Below are 22,344 nucleotides of genomic sequence, written 5' to 3'. Positions count from 1 at the left end.
ATAAGGATATGTTTCTGTATGCTTATCGAGGCTGGTCATGGATCGGGCCGCGGGGGCGTTGACCCCCGGAACACCCTCAAGGAATACTTCAGATATTTACGTGCAGCCAACGTATCTGACTATGTCTCACCCAGTTGATATGTTACATGGTTCCTTATTTTCTTTTGTCATGAGAGTAGGTAATATATTAATGGTATACAACACCGACAAGATAATGAATTAGATACATGTGTAGCATCTGTGTAACTTTAATCTGTAGACGTTTCTCCAACCACTGACTTGAACAACACAATACAGAGACATAAACGGAAGACTGTAGAAGAGGAGGAGGTAATCAGTTCCTCAGTCTCGCAGAATTATATAAACATATAACACTTATCAGACACAGCAACATCATAGCATTTGTTACATAGGACACGCCCACAACCTACACGCCCACAACCTACACGCCCACAACCTACACACCCACAACCTACACACCCACAACCTACACGCCCACAACCTACTTGCTAACCTCTGGTTAGCAAGTAGATTGTGGAAATGTCCTTGGGTATGACCTACTTCCACTGGTGGGTCCCGCCTGCCAGTGACGAGATCTTGATCTGCATCTCCTCTGCATCCTGTATTTTCCTAGCTTCGGTATTGTGGCCGGTGAAGCTATACTTCTTTGCTATCCTGGGTTATCCTTTGTTAATAACTCTCTATGGTAATTAATTAGTCATCTACTGAGAAGCAGTAGATGATTAATTAATTACCATAGATTCAGGTCACCAAGACTATGTAAATATAAGACAACATGCGGATTATGAAATTTTATTTATGAAGCAACGTCAACCATCAGGGATTTCATTATGAATTGATAAAGTGGGTAAAAGTGTCTTCATGAATAAAAAAACATAATACACATTTCGTGTCTTATTTACATTGTGTTGGCGTATTCTACAACTGTTTTTCCTGACTACATTATTCACCTTCACACTACTGTGTTAAATCGCCAAGAGATGTTACCCTCTGTAATCAACTCTTCAACCACCCGTGAATATTTAGTTGTCATACAGGTTCTTACGTAAGTTACTGGGGAAGGCGCGTAAACGTAGCGCTTCTTCATGGGATTCGTTTTGGTTTTGGGGCCTCGGTCACTCCCAGGACCGAAACGAATCCAATGACGATGCGCTAAGTGTATGTATGCACTTGTGTTTTTCATCTATGTTACTCATTGTGTGGAAGGACAAATGCAAGGTTATCAATACTTGGTTGTGTTAAATTTACTGCAGACAAAGATCGCTAAGGGTCTAACAAGGAGTTAAACAAGGAGAACATTGCCTATTTTTACCACTGTCTTTTACTGAGAGGATTAGAAAAATAAAGTGACCGGCGCTTATACTTGGACATTAGTTCACTACTGCGTGACTGAGATGATTTCATCACTTTCTAGTACTCAGTTTACCTCAATAAAGGCAGAAGGTATTACAATATCGACAATATGGATGAAAAAAATACAAGTGCATACATACTGAGGTAAACTGAGTACTAGAAAGTGATGAAATCATGTCAGTCACGCAGTAGTGAACTAATATCCAAGCATAACCGCCGGTCTCTTTATTTTCTAATTCTTTCAGCAAAAGGCAGTGGTAAAAATAGGCCATGATCTCCGAGTTTAACTCCTCATTAGACCCTCAGTGATCTTTATCTGCAGTAAATTTAACACAACCAAGGATTGATAACCTTGCATTTGCCCTTCCAGACAATGAGTAACATGAAAGGTTCTCGTAATCCACCCCAATCATCATCCTGCCGGAGGCTAAGTATCATCTGTTGTTCTTGCTAGCGGTAGGGCATTTGTTGTCCAAAGGAACTTCTTGACGCTGGTGAAGGGCTCTTGATTTAAAGAACTGGAGCTACCCTACTCTTTCCTGATTACTTCCCATTCCATTCAGGCTCTGTATAACACGTAGTTAGCAGTTTCCCATGTAAATAAATACAAATAAAATTACTACTACTACTACTACCACTACTACTACTACTACTACTACTACTACTACTACTACTACTATAACTACTACTACTACTACTACTACTACTACTACTACTACTACTACTACTACTACTACTACTACTACTAATAATAATAATAATAATAATAATAATAATAACAACAGAGTAAATGACTCTCAGATGCAGTGGATGTCGTTATTAATGACAGGGGCTTTATCTAATCAGTCAAGAATACATTAACAGAAAGGAAACTTTAGTAGGGCATTTCACTTGGACAAAGCTTTCTCAAGTCTATAGAAAGTACATGGGAAACCCAGACATGTATAGGAGTAGACAACATGTGACGAGGAGGCTTGAGGAGTGGTCTTAACTAAGGTGAGGTCAGGAGGGCGGTGTGCGCCGTCAAGCATGCGAGTCAATGGTCTCACCAACTGGAAACCTCCTTAGCACTGGATGATAGTTTTTCCTTTTATTTATGAAAGAAAATTTAAGGCATTACGGTGTAAAACACGGACATTGTTGATACTGCATGTGGGTTTGGAATTTTAGTGTACATTTACACGCGTGGTCAGATCCTTAGTCGTCATGCACACACAATTATAGCAATTACATCAAGGAATGGTGTAAATTGTTGCATTTTACTCGTGGTTGGCGTTAACCTTCTTTTGTAGTGGTGAAGAGGACGGTAGCAGCGTTGTAATGAGCCATCTGGAGTAACCTAAAAGTGGAAAAAAATTTAAAAACCGGTTACTGTTGTTGTCGACTCTCGAAGAATTATGTATGTATGTATTATTTTCTTCTTCTGTTCCGTGTGAAGATAACGAAGAAACGTAAACTGCGGATGTCGGTGATCCTGAAGCATTCGTCTTAAAGGATATCGGTGCCGCAAATTCTGTAGGTCTATAGTAAGAAATCTAATACAGCACTTCCTTTGGTGGTTTGACAAGATATGACTGAGATCATGCTCGTTGTAGGCTTATGACATATTCCGAATTCGAGGGTATAACAATGAGGTGAACATCAGTCGAATACCCTGCCTAGTATATGCGTCTTGGCAAATCTAAGATTACCTTTTAGGAATCTCAACGAAGAGTAATTCACAGACCCATCTTGGAGTATGCAACAGAGGCATGCAACCACACACCTGGAAAAGCTTGTTAAGAAACTGGAGAAGCAAAAAAGTATGCAACAAGGCTTGTTCCAGAAATGTGGAAAATGAGCTACGAGAAGAGGCTAATGAAATTGAATCTAACGACGTTAGTGAACAGAAGAAACACGGAATATATGATAACATATCAAACACTGAAGAATTGATAGGGTAGAAAGGGACAGGCTGTTGGAGAGGCGAAAAACAGGTACTTAGGTGTACAGATGGAAATTAAAGACACAGATGAACCCCAGGGATGTCAGGAAATATTTCTTCAATCTCAGAAGTCGTGGAGGCAGGTTTCATACATAGTTTCAAGAGTAAATACGATAGGGTCCACGACACCAGGAGAGAGTAAATATGATAAGAGATAAATTGAGAGGAGGGGCAAAGAACTAAGATTCGAGACTCCTGCAATCACAAATGTTAGTAGTACATGCAGGTGAGTACACACACACACACACACACACACACACACACACACACACACACACTATCATATAGTAACGGTACAGGCACTTTTTTCCTTCCGTTCATATTGTCCCTCACAACTCGCCTTGGCCCACTCCATTATAGGATCCCTCATCCACCACCTCTCATAAAGTTTAACATGTCAATAGCCTTTTGGTCCTGCCCCAACATAATCCTTTCTTTATGAGTCTAGAACGATGGAGCTCCTCTGAGGGTAACCTTGCAAGACAGTGATCGACGACGCCTCCACCACCACACCACTGTCCAGGCAGCCACTGAAAGATCAGACGCTAAGAGGAAGTAGGGGAGGCAGAGATGGGGTAGATGCTGACGGGCATAGACACAGACGGGCATAGACACAGACGGGGATAGACACAAACGTGAGAGAGACAAACTGGGGAAACACTGACGACGGGGAAGATAAAACAACAAGTTCTAGAGAGCGCCTTAATTATACACCAAAAAAATCTTCAACCATTTCACTGTCAGATTTAGCTGAGCCACAATTTTCATAAAAGAAGCGATACATAGCCCGTACTGGCTCGCCTTACTAATCCACAAGACACTCGCCTTACTAATCCACAAGACAAAAACAAGATAGTGGATGCTTCATTTTACATCCAGTTTTGAAGAACCTGGAAGCAAAGTTTTTGAGAAAATCATTGACACTCTTGCCCGACATACCAAGAGTTAACAGTATATCTTTACAAAATAATATTGATGGTTCAATATTATTTTGTAAAGAGTTGTTCTCTGAAAATATTATGTTCTATATATTTTATCATAAATAAAACTCGGATGATTCACACGGTAGATTCGCCGTAAAGGATACTAAAGTCTATTTTATTGTTGTGAGAATTAGCATAAGTATGCAGGACTCAAGAAATCGTAATGACACGATTGCAAATAAACCATACACCCGGCCGGGATTGAACCCACGGCAGTGAAGGGACTTGAGCTAGAGTTCGTCACGGCCACGCTAGCTGGAGATTCGTCTGTAAAAACTTGCATTTGTGGTCACAGAGGTGCCTGTGCTAACTTTCCTATGGTGTAGAAATATACCTAGTTGGATGAATCTTATTGTGGCTAGCTGGTCTAGTGGCTAACGCGACGGGCTGGAGTTTTGAGACTCTATGACCGCGGGTTCAATCCCGGCCGGGGGTATGGTTTATAAGTATGCAGTAGAGTGCATGTATTTTATATATTTTTTTTGGGTATTTCCATCAATCTAGGAAGCTAGATCTTCAAGGTTTGCGATCTTTCATTAGTATTACAGTATGATATCATCCGTGTAATGTTTACATACGAAAAGTTCACAGACTTCTGTCTTTCTGGCAACAGTGAATGCAAGTCTCGTACACACTGAAATTATTTGATAAGGAAGAGAGCTTTGTGATAAAATTCAGTTTTAAAGCATTCTATTAACAAATTAATTCCACCAGCAGTACGGTCCTCGGTGCTCATTTTGGGTCTAACGCCATTCATGACTTTCTAGACGGAAAAAAACGCCGTCTATATGAGGATAAAAGACAGGGTAACATATATTAATTCCAATAATGATTTTGTACCCTTTCGGTAGATAAAAAAAATTCCTCCCTAAGCCAGTCTACTTTGTTTTGCAGTTTTCCATCTCTCAACAGTCCCAAACTGTTAGGCAAGAGGATACGAGTGCAACAAATGGGACATTTTATTGTACCAACGTTTCGCGCTCCAGGAGTGAAACGTTGCCACAATAGTGTCGCATTAGTTGCACTTGTGCCTTTTTATAAAAAACCTAACATGTTGTCGGTAATTCCACTAACATTATTACAGCCCCAAACTGAAGGTCGTGGCTGTAAAGAACTTAGTTTTATTATTGATGAATCACAGTCTGTACAAATGCCATGGCAACCTCCATGTTCCTCTCAATGGCTTTAATTGGACTGGTGTCATATATTCTACCCAAAATACCCAAGGAGTTTAGTGGGGAAATGACTGGAGTGGGATGTTGAATCATAACTAGTGACACTTCATAATCAAGACCCACTCCAACAATGACTCACAAACAATTCAGTTGGGGCACCTCAATGGTGTGAAAAACTACATTATGTATATTACGAGATGCTATGATCGAAAATGATCGCAACACAAAATATTCTTTGCGATCGTCTTGTATACAAGATAAAAGGGTTGGCAAATAAAATAAACGGAAGACGAACATTTATCATAATTAGCCTTGCCATAACCAGTGCCCGCATAGATGGATGATATTCTTTGTTATTTTTGTTCCAAAATCTAAGTTACTCTACTAATAGTTCCGAAGGGACTACTTTAAATTATTGAAGATAGTCGCATCTATACTAGACGACATACATGTACTATTTAGCGTCAGCCAGTAGGATGGTGCTGACTAACGCTGAATGATCATGCGGAAATAAATTTAAGTACAAGGACTTGAACTCTCAGTATCGACTTGTCCCAAAGGGATTTAAAACCATTGGCCCTTAAGTTAGAGATGACACAAATTCACAGATCACTGGGTTCCATATTTATCAAAATAACGAGAGATCCAAGGACTGAAGCATTCATGTTTCCGCAACTCACTGTGGCTCTCCTGAGATGGGAATGCTTGCTGCACACTCGATCTCTGACTCATCTCCCAGAAACTCTATGAGATAATTAGCCTAGAATAAATGCTGAAGTTCTGTATATAATTTGTATGCGTTATGTAATCCTCGGCTCAGGATGCTATTTAATCACCTACCCAGCTTTAACTAACAAATCCGTACTTAAAAGAAATATCGAAGAGGTGGAACAAAAAATCTTAGCGACCTCATAGAGAGAAACTTTGATCTTCTCAGTTTAAAACTCATTTCTAATGCTTATTACCTGCTAATGGTGCAGTTTGTAGTGTGAAGGATTTCTACGATAATAGGTAAGGTTCATTGTGCTTGATTGTCCCGAAGGGAGTGATTGGTTAATTGTCTAAATATTAGTTGTCACATTTAGAGTTAAATCCAGAAAACATTTATTCTCGTAGTGCTAAGAATCTTACGTTAATATTTAGCAGGAAGAACAATGTTCATTTTTGTTTTTGTTTTCGGTCCTCAGAGTGTGGGCGAACCTTCTAAAGAGTGAGGAATTCAGAGCTCACCCGCATCTATTTGATAACTCTTAATTACTCCTGTTGGGGTTCAAGCCATTTTTTTCTGGCAACGTCACGCGGGGCTCAAGGAAAATACATCTGATGAGCTGTTTTGTGCTGACTGACACTGATTCATGCATCGTATCACTTCTTGTAATCTTTCGAAGTTTCTCGTTATTCCTCCGCGAGGTCACTTCGATAAACTTGCGCATCTTCTGACCTGATGTCTTCAGAAACTCTGTTAAGAACACTCACACTTATGTAGATGTATTGATTTTCATGTGTAATAGAGTATAGAGAGAGACTCAAAACATGTCTTGTAATTTGTTTTGGCTAAAGAGAAACCCCGTAATGTGAAGGAATTGATATACTGAAGTTGAAAACACAGAATGTGTGTTAGAGGGAGGAAAGAAGATAAATAGATAGATAGATAGATAGATAGATAGATAGACAGATAGAGAGAAAGAGAGAGAGAGAGAGAGAGAGAGAGAGAGAGAGAGAGAGAGAGAGAGAGAGAGAGAGAGAGAGAGAGAGAGAGAGAGAGAGAGAGAGAGAGAAGTGAGTTTCTACACAAGACGGGCAGCAAGCAGCAACTTCATTCTGACTGTACTCTTCTCCAGAACATCGCTACATCTGAGATCAATTATTCCTAGGTTGAAGTGAGTCTGGAACATGTTCATATAGCATAATGATATCAACAAAATAAAGTCAGGCGATCAATTGAAATTGCTGGCCCACAGATGGCTCCGGCTTCATCCTGTTCCATATTTGTATGTCTCATGAAAAGGCTTTTAAACGAGCTGATGTAGGTAACAGCACTTCGCTGGTAAATGACGTTAGGAATCCTTACCCTAATCTTGTAAAACTCTTCAAAAGAGAGAGTTTACGTGCCGTTACCGGTCTTTTCTTTCCCCTAATATCCCTAACCTTACGCTTGTTAAAATTTAATTTCAGATTCCAATTGTCTAATAAAATATACGTCGTCTATCCAAGGTCTCTAGCAGCCTCTCACTCTTTTCTCCTGTTTACATTATTACTTTTGCATCATCTGCAAACTACATGTAAAAAAATTGGATTTTATTCTCGTATACCGATTAAGTATAGGAGGAACAATGAGTAAGCGAGTGTTAGCGAGCTGAATGTGTGAGTTACTGGGTGAGTGAATGAGTAAATATGGAGTTGTTTTGGTTGGTTAAGACGTTAAAGTTGCACGTCACTTGTCCACCACCAGTCAAGAAGGCTTTAGTCTCTTAAACAGGAAATAAAGTGCACTCGTAGTGAGTATACATTGAGAAACTTACACTTAATGTCGTTATAAAGTTGAATGAGTGTGAGAGAGTTGGTGAGTTAATGAATCATTGAGTATGTGAAAAAGTCAATGAATGAATCAGAGTGAATAAATAAGTAGCTGAGCTCGTCAAGAAACGAGTGGATGAATGAGTGCGTCAATGGGTGAATGAGTGCGTCGGTGAATGGGGGAAGGGAAGGATCAGTAAGCAAGTGGTGGAGGCTGGGGAGGAAGCACTCACCTTCACAACAACAGCAGAACAAGAAGCGAACTATTCCTGGCTGACGCACACTACCTGTTGGCTGTCTAGCTTCCTCGCCCACCTCTCTCTCTCTCTCTCTCTCTCTCTTGCTGTTATATACTGCAGCTATATTAGGCACTGCAGGGGGAAATATAATGTACGTGGTCATTATATCCGGCTATCAACGGCCTGGGAAATAGATGGGAAATATCGGCATTGTTTCCCCCCTCATTATGAAAGAGTGTAGCGTGGATTAACGATGTCCAGAATACAGCTACCTACTGTGTGTGTGTGTGTGAGAGAGAGCGAGAGAGAGAGAGAGAGAGAGAGAGAGAGAGAGAGAGAGAGAGAGAGAGAGAGAGAGAGAGAGAGAGAGAGAGAGAGAGAGAGAGAGAGAGAGAGATCGTTGGAGGAAGTATGACGACTTTTCCCTCTCCATGAAACATGTCTGGCCTCCTCCTCCTCCTCTCTCTCTCTGCCTCCTTCACTTATCTTTCTCACTCTCCCTTACATACCTCTCTCACACAATTCCCTTGCCCTTCATTAAGACTGTACACACACACACGCCTCACCAACGCTCCCCAGCCCTGTACTGAGATCAAGTCTTGTGTTTTATACATCTTCCACCGTCAGCAGCTGTGTATGTATTGTGTGTGTGTATATATATATATATATATATATATATATATATATATATATATATATATATATATATATATATATATATATATAGGATATATTGTAGGACCTATATGGAGAAGTGGATGAAAAAGCTTCAAGGAAAAAGGAAAAATATTTGGATTTCTTTCTGAAACCATTTAAATATTCCACTTCCCCTACCACCTCATCCTTTTATTTTACTAATAGGCCAGCTTAAAAGATACATTGATGGTACAGAGACGGCCTATGTAACACACGAGTTTTGAGAGATGTTACTAAGCGCTTGTAAAAAATTACAATATATAAATCTCATCCAGCTCCAGTAACATACTGCTGTTGATAAGAAACTTGTATTAGTCTAATACATAAACATCAAAGTTTCACTAGTGCTTCCATAACTGCGTCGTTAAAATTAGATGGTAACAGAGGGAGAAAACGAGTGTATTATATATTTAACAAAAGCAGGAACTTTCCCTGCCTCCTAACGTCTGCAATCTGCTATTTAGTTATTTTAAGCAATACTGTATGTGACAACCCTCACAGGGTAAGCCTGGTAGCTTCCTCTGGGTGAGAGAAGCCAGGTTAAATGATATCCCTAACAGGGTAAGTTTAGTAGTCTCCCCTGGGTATGAGAAGCCAAGTTACAGGACAACCCTCACAGGGTAAGCCGCCTGGTAACCTCCCTTGGGTGACAGAAGTGAGGATCTATTAAATGACATCAACGAGGTAAAAAGGTATTAAGACATTAATACGTATTATGAAATCATTGCCTGACAACGTGTCGTTCACGCAGTAGTCTGTATTAAGTCAAAAACATTTGTTTGAGATTTGATTATACTCACTGTGGTGGCCAAACGTCGCTAATAAGAAATCCTCCAATTTTTCTTTTGTGCATCTTTACCACTCTGGCTAATGACCTTTAAAGTGATTCACCGGAGATGATATAACAGCAGCACCAATATGAAAAAAACTCCAACTCCTGCATAATGAATAATGCATATATATATATGTATATATATATATATATATATAACAAATATAAAACAATGAAATATATGAAAGTACTCATCTTCGGGTGATGTAGGAAAAGTAGAGGTCACGTAAACAGACTTTGACAATCACTGTCTGGAGGTACACACTACATCAAGTCCAGAGTCACACTGGTATATGTGGTTGGTTGGTTCATGGGGCTTGAAGCCTGTACTGTCTACACGAGGGTCATAAGATTATGTGTCACCTATTCACCACCGGTCAAGAATACTTTAATCCCTACAATATAGCTTAAGGTAAACTCTCAGCGCGTATGCATACTGGGAGTAATACGTCTTATGGTGGGTATACCCTATATACACTTCTTGACGAGGGATGGGAAAGAGAACTGCGAATCGTCTCTAATAGTACTGATCAAACAATTAGATTTATTAAATATATAGCTTTTTACTATACATGGGGTCGCTCAAAATACTATGATATATATTATATAAAATGCTATAATAAATTTATTTCATTATATAAAGAATACGATGAAAACATGACACCATGAAATGCGACAGCTAACAGTTGTATTGATCACTCACGATCACGCCGGAGACACAACCCTACTACACATTATTATTTAGACACACAGGGGGTATACAAACCAGAATCATGATTACCTAAGGTTTTTAGAAGAGTAATATAGTGGAGGACTAACAAATATCATGTCGGTATATCATGATACTTCGTATCAATGGATGAAACGTGAACACAGTGCCAGAAGAGGGAGAAACATCTTAACAAGTTACATCAGAGATCTGACGTAGACTCTGGCTGACATATTACTGAGTTATAATAATGTGTATTATTTTCCCTTGGTAACCATGGGTGCTCAGTGGTTGTAAAGTACTTATGTTATTAATTTTTGTTCGAATTACGACGGGTCTTCTCAAGTTGACAGCTAATATTAACGTCAGATTATCAGAGGAAAAACATAAAATATCAAAGTGTGGCAATATATGAATATCTTGTTAGTGTCGTACAGCCTGGTCTCTTCTGAGTGTATGACACCTGAGAGACGAGGCGCTGCTGCTACGTTAATACTGAGATGTGTTTTACACACAGTGAGTGTTTTGTAATTACCATACCATCTTCACCACCACTACTACCATCACCACCTCCACTACTACTTCTACCACCACTACTACCACCACCACCACCACCACCACCACTACTACTACTACCACCACCACCACCACCACCACCACTACTACCGTCACCACCACCACCACTACTACTACCTCCACCATCACCACAATCACCACAACCACAACCACCGCTACTACTACCACCACAACCACCACTACTACCACCACCACCACCACCACCACCACCACCACCACCACTACTACTACTACTACCACCACAACCACCCCTACTACCACCACCACCACCACCACCACTACTATTACTACTGCTCCCATCACCACCGCCACTACTACTACTACTGCTACTATCACCACCACCACCACAACCACCACCACTACCTACGTATATCACTACCACGATCACTCCCTCGACAACAGACATCCCCCGCCAACACAGTTCATTCACTACCATAACCGATGAATCACACCCACAGCTATCACCATCACAAAGTGATGCTGTTTATAAAATTTGCTGGGTCTCTCATCACAAGGGCTGTCATCAGCACTCCAACCATAGGTCCCTGTCTCTTGACCCTAAGTAGGGGCTGTTTTCAACATAACCGTGATTCGACGTTTCTTGATCACAAGGGCTGTCATCCATACATCAAACAAGGGTCCCTGTTCCTCATCATAAGTAAGAGCTGTCATTATATATCTCAACCACGGTAGGCAAAGATTACATAGTTGTATATGTGGCAGCAATTTAGTTTCCCACATTTCCATGTAACTATTTTATAAGGTTGGTAAGAGGGGATTTTCTTTTTACATTGAATGCATTATGTTTAACGTAGTGTTTTCCAACCTTTCCGAACAAGAAGAATCCTTTCTGAAGTGTGGAGGAAGTGGTCAGATAGTATTTGGGAGTGTACTAGTCGGCTGAAGGGTTTAAGAAAGATGAGTTCAACCTTAGAATTGATGAGGGGGGAAAAAAGTGGGTAGTACAGTAAGGCATCTGTGGAGGCAAAGAACGTTATCTAAGCATCAGAGTATAGTGGTATCAACACTCTTATATGGGTGTGGAAAACAGTTTTTAAACGTTGTGTCGAGGAGGAAGCTGGAGGCATCGGAGATGTGATGTCTGAGGGTAATGTGTGGTGTGAATATTATGCACACAATTCGTGGATGAGACACTAGAAGATGTGGCGTTACTAAAAGTATTATCCAGATGGCTTAGGAAGGTGTTATTGGGGTTTGGACTCTTAGAGAGTTTGGAGCAGGATAGGATGACTTGGAGGGTGTATAAATCTTTAGTGGAGGAAAGGCGAGGTAGGGGTCGTCATGGGAAATGCTGGAGGGAGTAGATAAATGAAATTTTGTCTGCGAGGGACTTGGACATCCAACAGACGTGTGCGAGCCTGTGGAGTGGAGTGTCCTGACGTGCCGTTGGAGTGTGTGCAAGGTAACATTTATGAAGGGATTCGGAGAAATCGGTTAGGCGGACTTTAGTCCTGGAGGCGGGAGGTACAACGCATGCACTCTGAAGGAGGGGTAATAATACTGCAGTTTAGAAGGGCGTCTGAGATGTGATGTCAGAGCGCCTCTGGCAAGACAATGATGGATTGAGTGATGGTGAAAGAATTTTTCTTTTTCGGGTAACCATACCTTTGTGGGAGACAGATAGTATGTTAAAAAAAAAGGTTATCTTTCGAAATGTCTGGTAAATATTTAACAGGTACCTACTAGAAAATAGAGATGGCATCAATGACAACCTCCGTAAAATACGGATTAAAGTAAGCTCTCAGAGTAAACACAATGTATATACCCTATGTATATACATCAACTGGCGAGTCCATTTGGTTTCAGACTTATCCATTACACGAGAGTCATTAATACCCTCACCTGCGAAAAATATCTTAATAATCAATATAGCAGTAAAAGATAACTCTCAATGTTCATATACACAGAGACATACACCTAACCGTGTATATATCCTTGTTATGCCCTACGGTTGGTTAATGGGGTTTAAAGCCTATCGACTACACTAGGGTCATTAAGCTTCAACCTAACATTTCACAACCGGACAACAACGCTTTAATCCCTAAAGCAGGAAATAAACTCTCAGCATATATAGGCAGAGAGAAGAAATACACCACCTGGTCGTGGACCGGGCCGCGGGGGCGTTGATCCCCGGACTACCCTCCAGGTAGACTCCTCCAGGTATGTATATATATCCTTTACGCTTCAGCATGGTCTTACTTCCTGCATTTTTAATAAGCACTGTGCAAAAAGCTGCATTATGGAATTACTGTAAATCAAATAACTAGTGTACAATTAATAATTAAACTCTACGTAATTCTGAATGTTCACATATCAATAAAATGGAACATAAACAGTTTTACCAGTTGGCAACACCCAGTCCTTTTTTTTAATTCTAGGAAATTACATATTTGTTATAATAATCAGCGCCCCCAACATTATACAACGTTGGTCAACAAACATTATCAGCATTGTCAGGGTGACTCGTCTATTGTGTGTTCCATAACAGTGTAACTATAACAATAAAACGTTATATTAATTCACAGATAAATAACATTCATGTATATTGCAATGGGCAGAATAAACAAGCAGTGCTAACAGAGCTCAGTGGAACGACTACCCGACCTAAATGTCAGTCTCATAATTAATGTAGAGGAAAAAAGATAATTGAGAGCCCATTGTTTTTGATTGGGTTTTATCAGATTAAAATTTGAAACGAATTCATTGAGTGTTGAGAGGAAGAGAGAGTTGTTATACCCACCATACATACGGCAGTGCTCTGTATATCAGTGGTTTTATATAGCGAAAGTATATTAATAAGACTCAGTATACTGTTTATAGTATTTTATTGAGATGTTTCGCCCATCAGGGATCTTACGAGTTCTCCCATATAAGTAATATACATGCCGTAATATGCACTGGAAGTGACTACGTACAGATTGTATTGCTAATTGCTAGAGACATGCAGTTCCATGTGCTGTTTACCACGAGAGTCATTAATGCTGCATGCATGAAGGTTTAAGTAAATCTTCATCATATATACAGTGAGAGATATACATCTCACTGTGTATAAACGATTCTGCACTTCCGTCCGAAATGCGATGCATCTTTGGCCTTTTCAAAAAAAATTCTCCTTGTGTTTTTTTTGGAAATTATAAAAAGTAATAATAATAATAATAATAACAATAAACGTAATAATGATAATAAAATGAAATAAAAATAATAATAGTAATAATAATAATAATTACAGTGATAATAATAATAATAATAATAATGATAATTACAGTGATAATAATAATAATAATAATAATAATAATAATAATAATAATAATAATATAATAATAATAGTAATAATAATAATAATATTACGCCTACGCTCTTCCTGCTTACAAAATGAGTTACATTATTTACACTATAAGCACAGTACAGGAGAGCTGCAGTGATAATAGTTCACACGCACAAAGGTCACCCCTCACAACAATGCCATAATTACTGTTATAATCCCCTAAAATTACTGTAATTCGAACAGGAGATTTCGCCTTAAAATTGGTAGTGAACATATATTTTTAGATATCAGCCCAGAGACCTTGGCATTTTATGCTTAAAAACAAATGAATGGCAATAAAATAATTTATATTTTTGGGGGGGAGAAGGGAGGGAAATGTAAGTAAATATTAGGTGAATAGCACACAAATAAATTTTAAAATAGACGACTTGGAAAAATGAAAAAAAAATTTGGCAGTGAGAGGTGGATGCCGGAGGGCCAGGAAGCAAGACGGAGCCAGATTTCCCAGCATCATTCATGAGGGTCGCCTCCGTCATGCAGGACAGGCGGGGTGGGTCGTTGGTGCTATAATGTGTGATTTAAACTGCTATGCTATACTATTAGTTGGTCATTTTGAGTTGTCCATTACTTGAAGTTGCTGTGAGAAGCTTTTACTGATGTCAGCAATTTTTTCCAACCAGAGCTTTTACTTCGACATTATCAAGCTACCAGGAACTGATGTGGGGCTTTCAAACTTCACTTACCCTGTCATATTGGAATTAAGACTAGGAATGCTTAAGGTTCTTTTGTTTGACGTAAGTCGGCTTAGAGTCAGCCTTCAGGTTTCCCTCAACGATGGAGCATCTTTTGTTTACTGATGTTTCTATTGGTTAGTTCTACTCACATGTGTCTTATGACCGCATGAAGTGTGCAATACACAACTCATAGGCAATAAATATTCGATTTCATTGTTTAGGAATATAAGACGTCTATTGTTCGGCAGTTAGTTTTAAAAAAAAATACAAAAAGTGAGACAATGCAGAGTTCACTTTAATAAGGATTTTTTTTTTAATTTTATTTTATCAACAAAAATGGCGTTATTCACACTAAGGTTACACACACACACACACACACACACACACACACACACACACACACACACACACACACACACACACACACACACACACACACACAAACACACACACACACACACACACATACACACACACACACACACACACACACACACACACACACACACACACACACACACACACACACACACACACACACACACACACACACACACACACACACACACACACACACACACACACACACACACACACACACACACACACACACACACACACGCGCGCGCGCGGTTTGAGCTCGTGTTTTGGTGATAATTTCTGACTGTGCCATGAGGAATAGAGTGTGGGATATAGGAGTGTGCACGCATGAGAGTGCATGTAATCACTTAATCCCCGAAAAAAGGAAATATAAGTGATCACAGAAAAGAAAACAAAGGAAATAGTGGCTGAGTGTTTAGTGGAGGCCGTTGGAAGGGTGAACGGTTGTGTCAGGCCTAAATAGTGTTGCCATAATAAAGCAGTGGGGTATTTTGAAGAATAAGTGCGACTCAAGACCAGGGAGATAAGAGATATGTATAGATGTGTCAGTAAATACAGTGAGTGAGTGAAAAAATTAGAAGAGCTAGAGACTATAGTGCATACAGGAAGTTAGTGGAAAAATTACCGAGAAGCATCAAACATCAACTTCTGGGACAGGACAGACCCGCAACTTTACTCCACTGCCAGCCGCAAGTAATATTCACCTAGTTTGAGTTGCATGGGGTCAATAATACCTGTCTCTAGCTGGAATTGGGGGTCACTCTCCTCGAGCTATCAGAATTAGAATAAGCAGCATTTACTGGCATTTAATAGAATTTAGAGGTAGCGGCATATAGGCGAAGCCTAGTGTATTTATTTTTGAACGTAATTTTAAACGCATAAGAGTACAGTGGGAACCAAGAGATCGGGTACATATACAATACATATGTAGTACATACGTGGGAAATAAGGACTGTTTACATAAACATATGCACACACACTTGGTGTTGAGAACAGCACTGCTGATAGGCACTTGAATAGCTGTAGCACACACACACACACACACACACACACACACACATATATGCACACACACACACTCACACACACACACACACATACACACACACACACACAGACATATGCACACACACACACACACACACACACACACACACATACAGACACATACACACACACATACAGACACACACACACACATATATAGACACACACACACACACACATATACAGGATTTTACACCTTCCTGTGAAGCGACCCTATAACCCTTCCTTTCCCCCCCCCATCTCTCTCCCTCTCCTCTCCTCTCTCTTCCCCCCTCTCTCTCTCTCTCTCTCTCTCTCTCTCTCTCTCTCTCTCTCTCTCTCTCTCTCCCCCTTTCTCTCATCCTCTCTCTCATCCTCTCTCTCTTCCTCTCTCTCTTCCTTTCACTCTTTCTCTCTCTCTTCCTCTCCCTCTCCCTCTCTCTCTTCCTCTCTTACTCTCTCTCTTCCTCTTCTTTTCTCTCTCTCTTCCCTTGTCACTCCCCCCTCTCACTTACCTTTTCCCTCTCTCACTTTCTCCCCCTTTTTCCCTTTTTTTCCCCTCCTTCTAGGCTCCCCTTCTCTCTTTCCCTATCTCTCACTCTCTCCCCCTTTTTCTTTTTCTCTTTCTTTCTCTCTTTCATTAAAAAAAAAATGGTTGGGACTCGCAGGAATCAGGGATCAGATGACAATGGTACTGGTAGGGAGGAATGGATGGAGGAACAGTGGAAAAGGATAGAGCAAGAATGGGAGAGAAAATTAGGAGAGCTTTCTGAAAAAATGGAGAAGGAGCTCTCTGTGAAATGGGAAAAGAGGTTGGAGAAGGAGACGAAGAATTGGGAGGCACAAGTCGAAACTGCAGTAGCCAGGGTAAAGGTCCTAGAATTTGAGGTAAACAGGCTGAAGCAAGTCTCAGGGGTAGTGACCAGAGAAGACACACCATACGATGATGAGAGGCTGAACAGGAAGGAAGGAGATATGAATTATGCTAAGGTCATATCAGCCTGCAAAGAAGGGTCAGGGAGTGGAAGGGATGACCAGATGGGTGCAGATGGAGAGGGAGATAGGTCGAATGCTGAGGCACAACCATGCTACCAAGAGCCACTGGAAAAATCAAGGGAGAAAATGACCACATACAGACAGGAACCAGAGTCACTGAGGAAGAGGCAATGGGAGGAGGAAAGGGCAAAATCAGTGATTATCCATGGGGTTCGGGAGAGAGAGGAAAGGACACACACTGAAAGACGGCAGGAAGAAAGAAAGGAAATTGAGAAAATCATCACAGAAATAGGGGGAGAAGACATGGATGAGATTGTAAATTTTCAGAGAATAGGGGGGTACTTGAAGGGGAGAAACTGACCGATCAAGCTGATTCTCAGGACAGAAACAGTGCAGAACAGGATCCTCCAAGAGAAACCACGGTTGAAAAGTTCGGAAGAGTACAAGAAGGTGTTCCTAGACAGAGACAGAACACAAACAGAGAGAAAGCAGCTGAGGGAGAGGACAAAAAAGCGAAAGGAGATAGGAAAGGAAACAAGTGTGGAACCAGCAGAGGTCAGTCAGAGCAGAACAGAGAAGCAAGGGCAAGCACACACACAACTATCCTCAGAACCCCACAACCTATCACACCATCCCAAGACACACTACAATCCATACCCACAGCTTCCACCCAACCCCCAGTCGTAGAATCCCACAGTATGCTACCAGGTCTCCCACCCTCACAGGCCCCCCAAACCACAGTATTGGAAAGGAAACTGAAGGTATGGTACACAAACGCTGATGGAATAACAAACAAGTGGGAGCAGTGGCACGAAAGAGCCAAAGAGACATCACCGGACATCATAGCGCTCACAGAAACCAAGCTTACAGGTATGGTAACAGATGCCATCTTTCCAACGGGATAGGAGATCCTGAGGAAAGACAGAAGGAACAGGGAGGGGGGGTGGAGGAGTGGCACTGCTGATGAAACACCGATGGAATTTTGATGAGCTGGAGAGAGGAGACAGCAGAGACGAAAGTAATTACATAGCGGGAACGCTTCACTCTGGAGGGCCCAAGGTGGTAATAGCAGTGATGTATAACCCACCACAGAACAGCAGGAGACCAGGGCATGAGTATGACGATAGCAATAGAGCGATGGTTGACACACTGGCTGCAGTGGCCAGAAGAGCTCATGCATGCAGAGCAAAGCTCCTGATCATGGGCGACTTTAACCACAAGGAAATCGACTGGGAGAACTTGGAGCCACATGGGGGCCAAGATACATGGAGGGCTAAGATGATGGAGGTGGTACTGGAAATCTTCATGTACCAACACGTAAGGGACACTACAAGAGAGAGAGGAGAGGATGAGCCAGCAAGACTGGACTTAGTATTCACCTTGAGCAGTGCAGATATTGAGGACATCACATATGAAAGACCCCTTGGGGCCAGCGATCGTGTGGTTTTGAGCTTCGAATACACAGTAGAGCTACAAGTGGAGGGGGAAGCAGGAAGGCCAGGACAAATGAAACCAAACTACAGGAAAGGGGAATACACGGGAATGAGGAACTTCCTGAACGAGGTTCAGTGGGACAGAGAACTGGCAGGGAAGCCAGTTAATGAGATGAAGGAATATGTAGCAACAATATGCAAGGAGGCTGGAGAGAGGTTTGTACCCAAGGAAAACAGGAATAATGAAAAAGCCAGGATTAGCCCATGGTTCACCCAAAGGTGCAAGGAGGCAAAAACCAAGTGTGCTAGGGAATGGAAGAAATATAGAAGGCAAAGGATCCAGGAGAATAAGGAGAGCAGTCGTAGAGCCAGAAACGAATATGCACAGATAAGAAGGGAGGCCCAACGACAATATGAAAACGACATAGCAGCGAAAGCCAAATCTGACCCGAAGCTGTTATACAGCCACATCAGGAGGAAAACAACAGTCAAAGACCAGGTAATCAGGCTAAGGAAGGAAGGAGGAGAGACAACAAGAAATGACCGTGAAGTATGTGAGGAACTCAACAAGAGATTCAAAGAAGTGTTCACAGAGGAGACAGAAGGGGCTCCAGAGGGACGGAGAGGTGTGGCACATCACCAGGTGCTGGACACGGTACACACAACCGAAGAAGAAGTGAAGAGGCTTCTGAGTGAACTAGATACCTCAAAGGTAATGGGGCCAGATAACATCTCTCCATGGGTATTGAGAGAGGGAGTAGAGGCGCTATGTGTACCCTTAACAACAATATTCAATACATCTGTCGATACAGGGAGATTGCCTGAGGCATGGAAGACAGCAAATGTAGTCCCAATCTTTAAAAAAGGAGACAGACATGAAGCACTAAACTACAGACCAGTGTCACTGACATGTATAGTATGCAAAGTCATGGAGAAGATTGTTAGGAGAAGAGTGGTGGAACATCTAGAAAGGAATGATCTCATCAACAGCACCCAACATGGTTTCAGGGACGGGAAATCCTGTGTCACAAACCTACTGGAGTTCTATGACAAGGTAACAGCAGTAAGACAAGAGAGAGAGGGGTGGGTGGATTGCATTTTCTTGGACTGCAAGAAGGCGTTTGACACATTTCCACACAAGAGATTAGTGCAGAAACTGGAGGACCAAGCAGGGATAACAGGGAAGGCACTACAATGGATCAGGGAATATTTGTCAGGAAGACAACAGCGAGTAATGGTACGTTGCGAGGTGTCAGAGTGGGCACCTGTGACCAGCAGGGTCCCACAGGGGTCAGTCCTAGGACCAGTGCTGTTTCTGGTATTTGTGAACGACATGACAGAAGGAATAAACTCTGAGGTGTCACTGTTTGCAGATGACATGAAGTTGATGAGAAGGGATCTGGACAGGCTGCAGACCTAGTCCAGCAATTGGCTCCTGGAGTTCAATCCCACCAAGTGCAAAGTCATGAAGATTGGGGAAGGGCAAAGAAGACCGCAGACGGAGTACAGTCTAGGGGGCCAGAGACTACGAACCTCACTTAAGGAAAAAGATCTTGGGGTGAGCATAACACCAGGCACATCTCCTGAAGCGCACATCAACCAAATAACTGCTGCAGCATATGGGCGCCTTGCAAACCTCAGAACAGCATTCCGACATCTTAATAAGGAGTCGTTCAGGACCCTGTACACCCTGTACGTTAGGCCCATATTGGAGTATGCGGCACCAGTTTGGAACCCACACCTAGCCAAGCATGTAAAGGAACTAGAGAAAGTGCAAAGGTTTGCAACAAGACTAGTCCCAGAGCTAAGAGGTATGTCCTACGAGGAGAGGTTAAGGGAAATCAACCTGACGACACTGGAGGACAGGAGAGATAGGGGGGACATGATAACCACTTACAAAATACTGAGAGGAATTGACAAGGTGGACAAAGACAGGATGTTCCAGAGATTGGACACAGCAACAAGGGGACACAGTTGGAAGCTGAAGACACAGATGAATCACAGGGATGTTAGGAAGTATTTCTTCAGCCACAGAGTAGTCAGGAAGTTGAATAGTTTGGGAAGAGATGAAGTGGAGGCAGGATCCATACATAGCTTTAAGCAGAGGTATGATAAAGCTCATGGTTCAGGGAGAGTGACCTAATGGTGACCAGTGAAGAGGCGGGGCCAGGAGCTTGGACTCGACCCCTGCAACCTCAACTAGGTGAGTAACTAGGTGAATACACACACACACACACACGCGCGCGCGCACGCGCGCGCACACAGTGGTTTGATACCAGGCACTAATAAAAACTAAACATCAGCATTCTTGCGGCGTGACTATCGCTTGTGAACAAAATGTTATTCAATATAAACCAGTTAATAAGTTGTTGACATTGGGAGAGGTACGAGGGCATGTTCAAGACTCGCCTCAGCTCCTTCAGCCGCCCTGCCTTCCATGGAGCCGTCTCAGCTAGCTTGCTAGGTACCTGGTGAGGTCGCCGGGAAGTTAAGCATACCTAGCACGAGCCAGTCTTAAGCCCAAGATCTCTCAAGTCTTCTGTGATTCACAATGATACTAAGAACAAAGTCCTTAGACACCGGGAAGTGGGGACGCTGGGAAAGTGGTGGTGGTGGTGGTGGTGGGGAAGTGGTGGAGGTAGATGTGGTAGTGGTGGGAAAGTGTTAGTGCTGTGGAAGTGGTGGTGGTGGTGAGGAAATCCAACACTGATCTTGTAGTAATAATCTGCAGCACCATCTCTTGCCCCAGCCTCCGTGGATCCTGCAACGACACAGCCCGGCGTCTACACCCACAATCCCCCAGAGAAGGGTGCGACAAGTATTACATGAGCGAGACTGCACATATCGACGTCAGACTACACGAACGCAAATGACCATGAAAGGTACGTCGCACAAATTACGCAAGCGTCATACAATAGACAAATTCGCGCACAAGGCCAAACTCATCCTCACAGAGGATGATAGGGCGTGGAGAAAGTGACTAGACGCAGCCAACATGTCACACAGTAGCTGCATGGGAGACAACAGCAGCAGGAAGCGGCTGAAATTTTTGTCACTCTCTAGGTCAGTGCTGAGTTGCTGCGATGAATCCCTAATCTTCAGTAGATAGGTTAGGTTAGGTAAGGTTTGTCTGAAAACAGGACAAGTGTTTCCTGATGCGGGTCTTAGTCATATGATGACCCACAGCTGGAGCTTTTGGTCATCTGACCGTGGCATTTCACTGGCTTACCGGTCCAGCACTTTAAAAATTCTAGTTGGAAAGTGGAGAGGCGCTAGAACTCTTATTTTCTTACCTGCCTCTAACTCCTTTTCATGTCCGCGCGCATCAATTTCGTTATATATTCTCTCTCCCTCCCGCCTGTTTTCTTCATCCTCTCGTTCTATATCTATATATTTTCTACAT

Source organism: Cherax quadricarinatus, chromosome 21 (assembly GCF_038502225.1).
Source record: "Cherax quadricarinatus isolate ZL_2023a chromosome 21, ASM3850222v1, whole genome shotgun sequence".
In the NCBI taxonomy this organism is placed as follows: domain Eukaryota; kingdom Metazoa; phylum Arthropoda; class Malacostraca; order Decapoda; family Parastacidae; genus Cherax; species Cherax quadricarinatus.
This window is presented reverse-complemented; position numbering follows the sequence as displayed.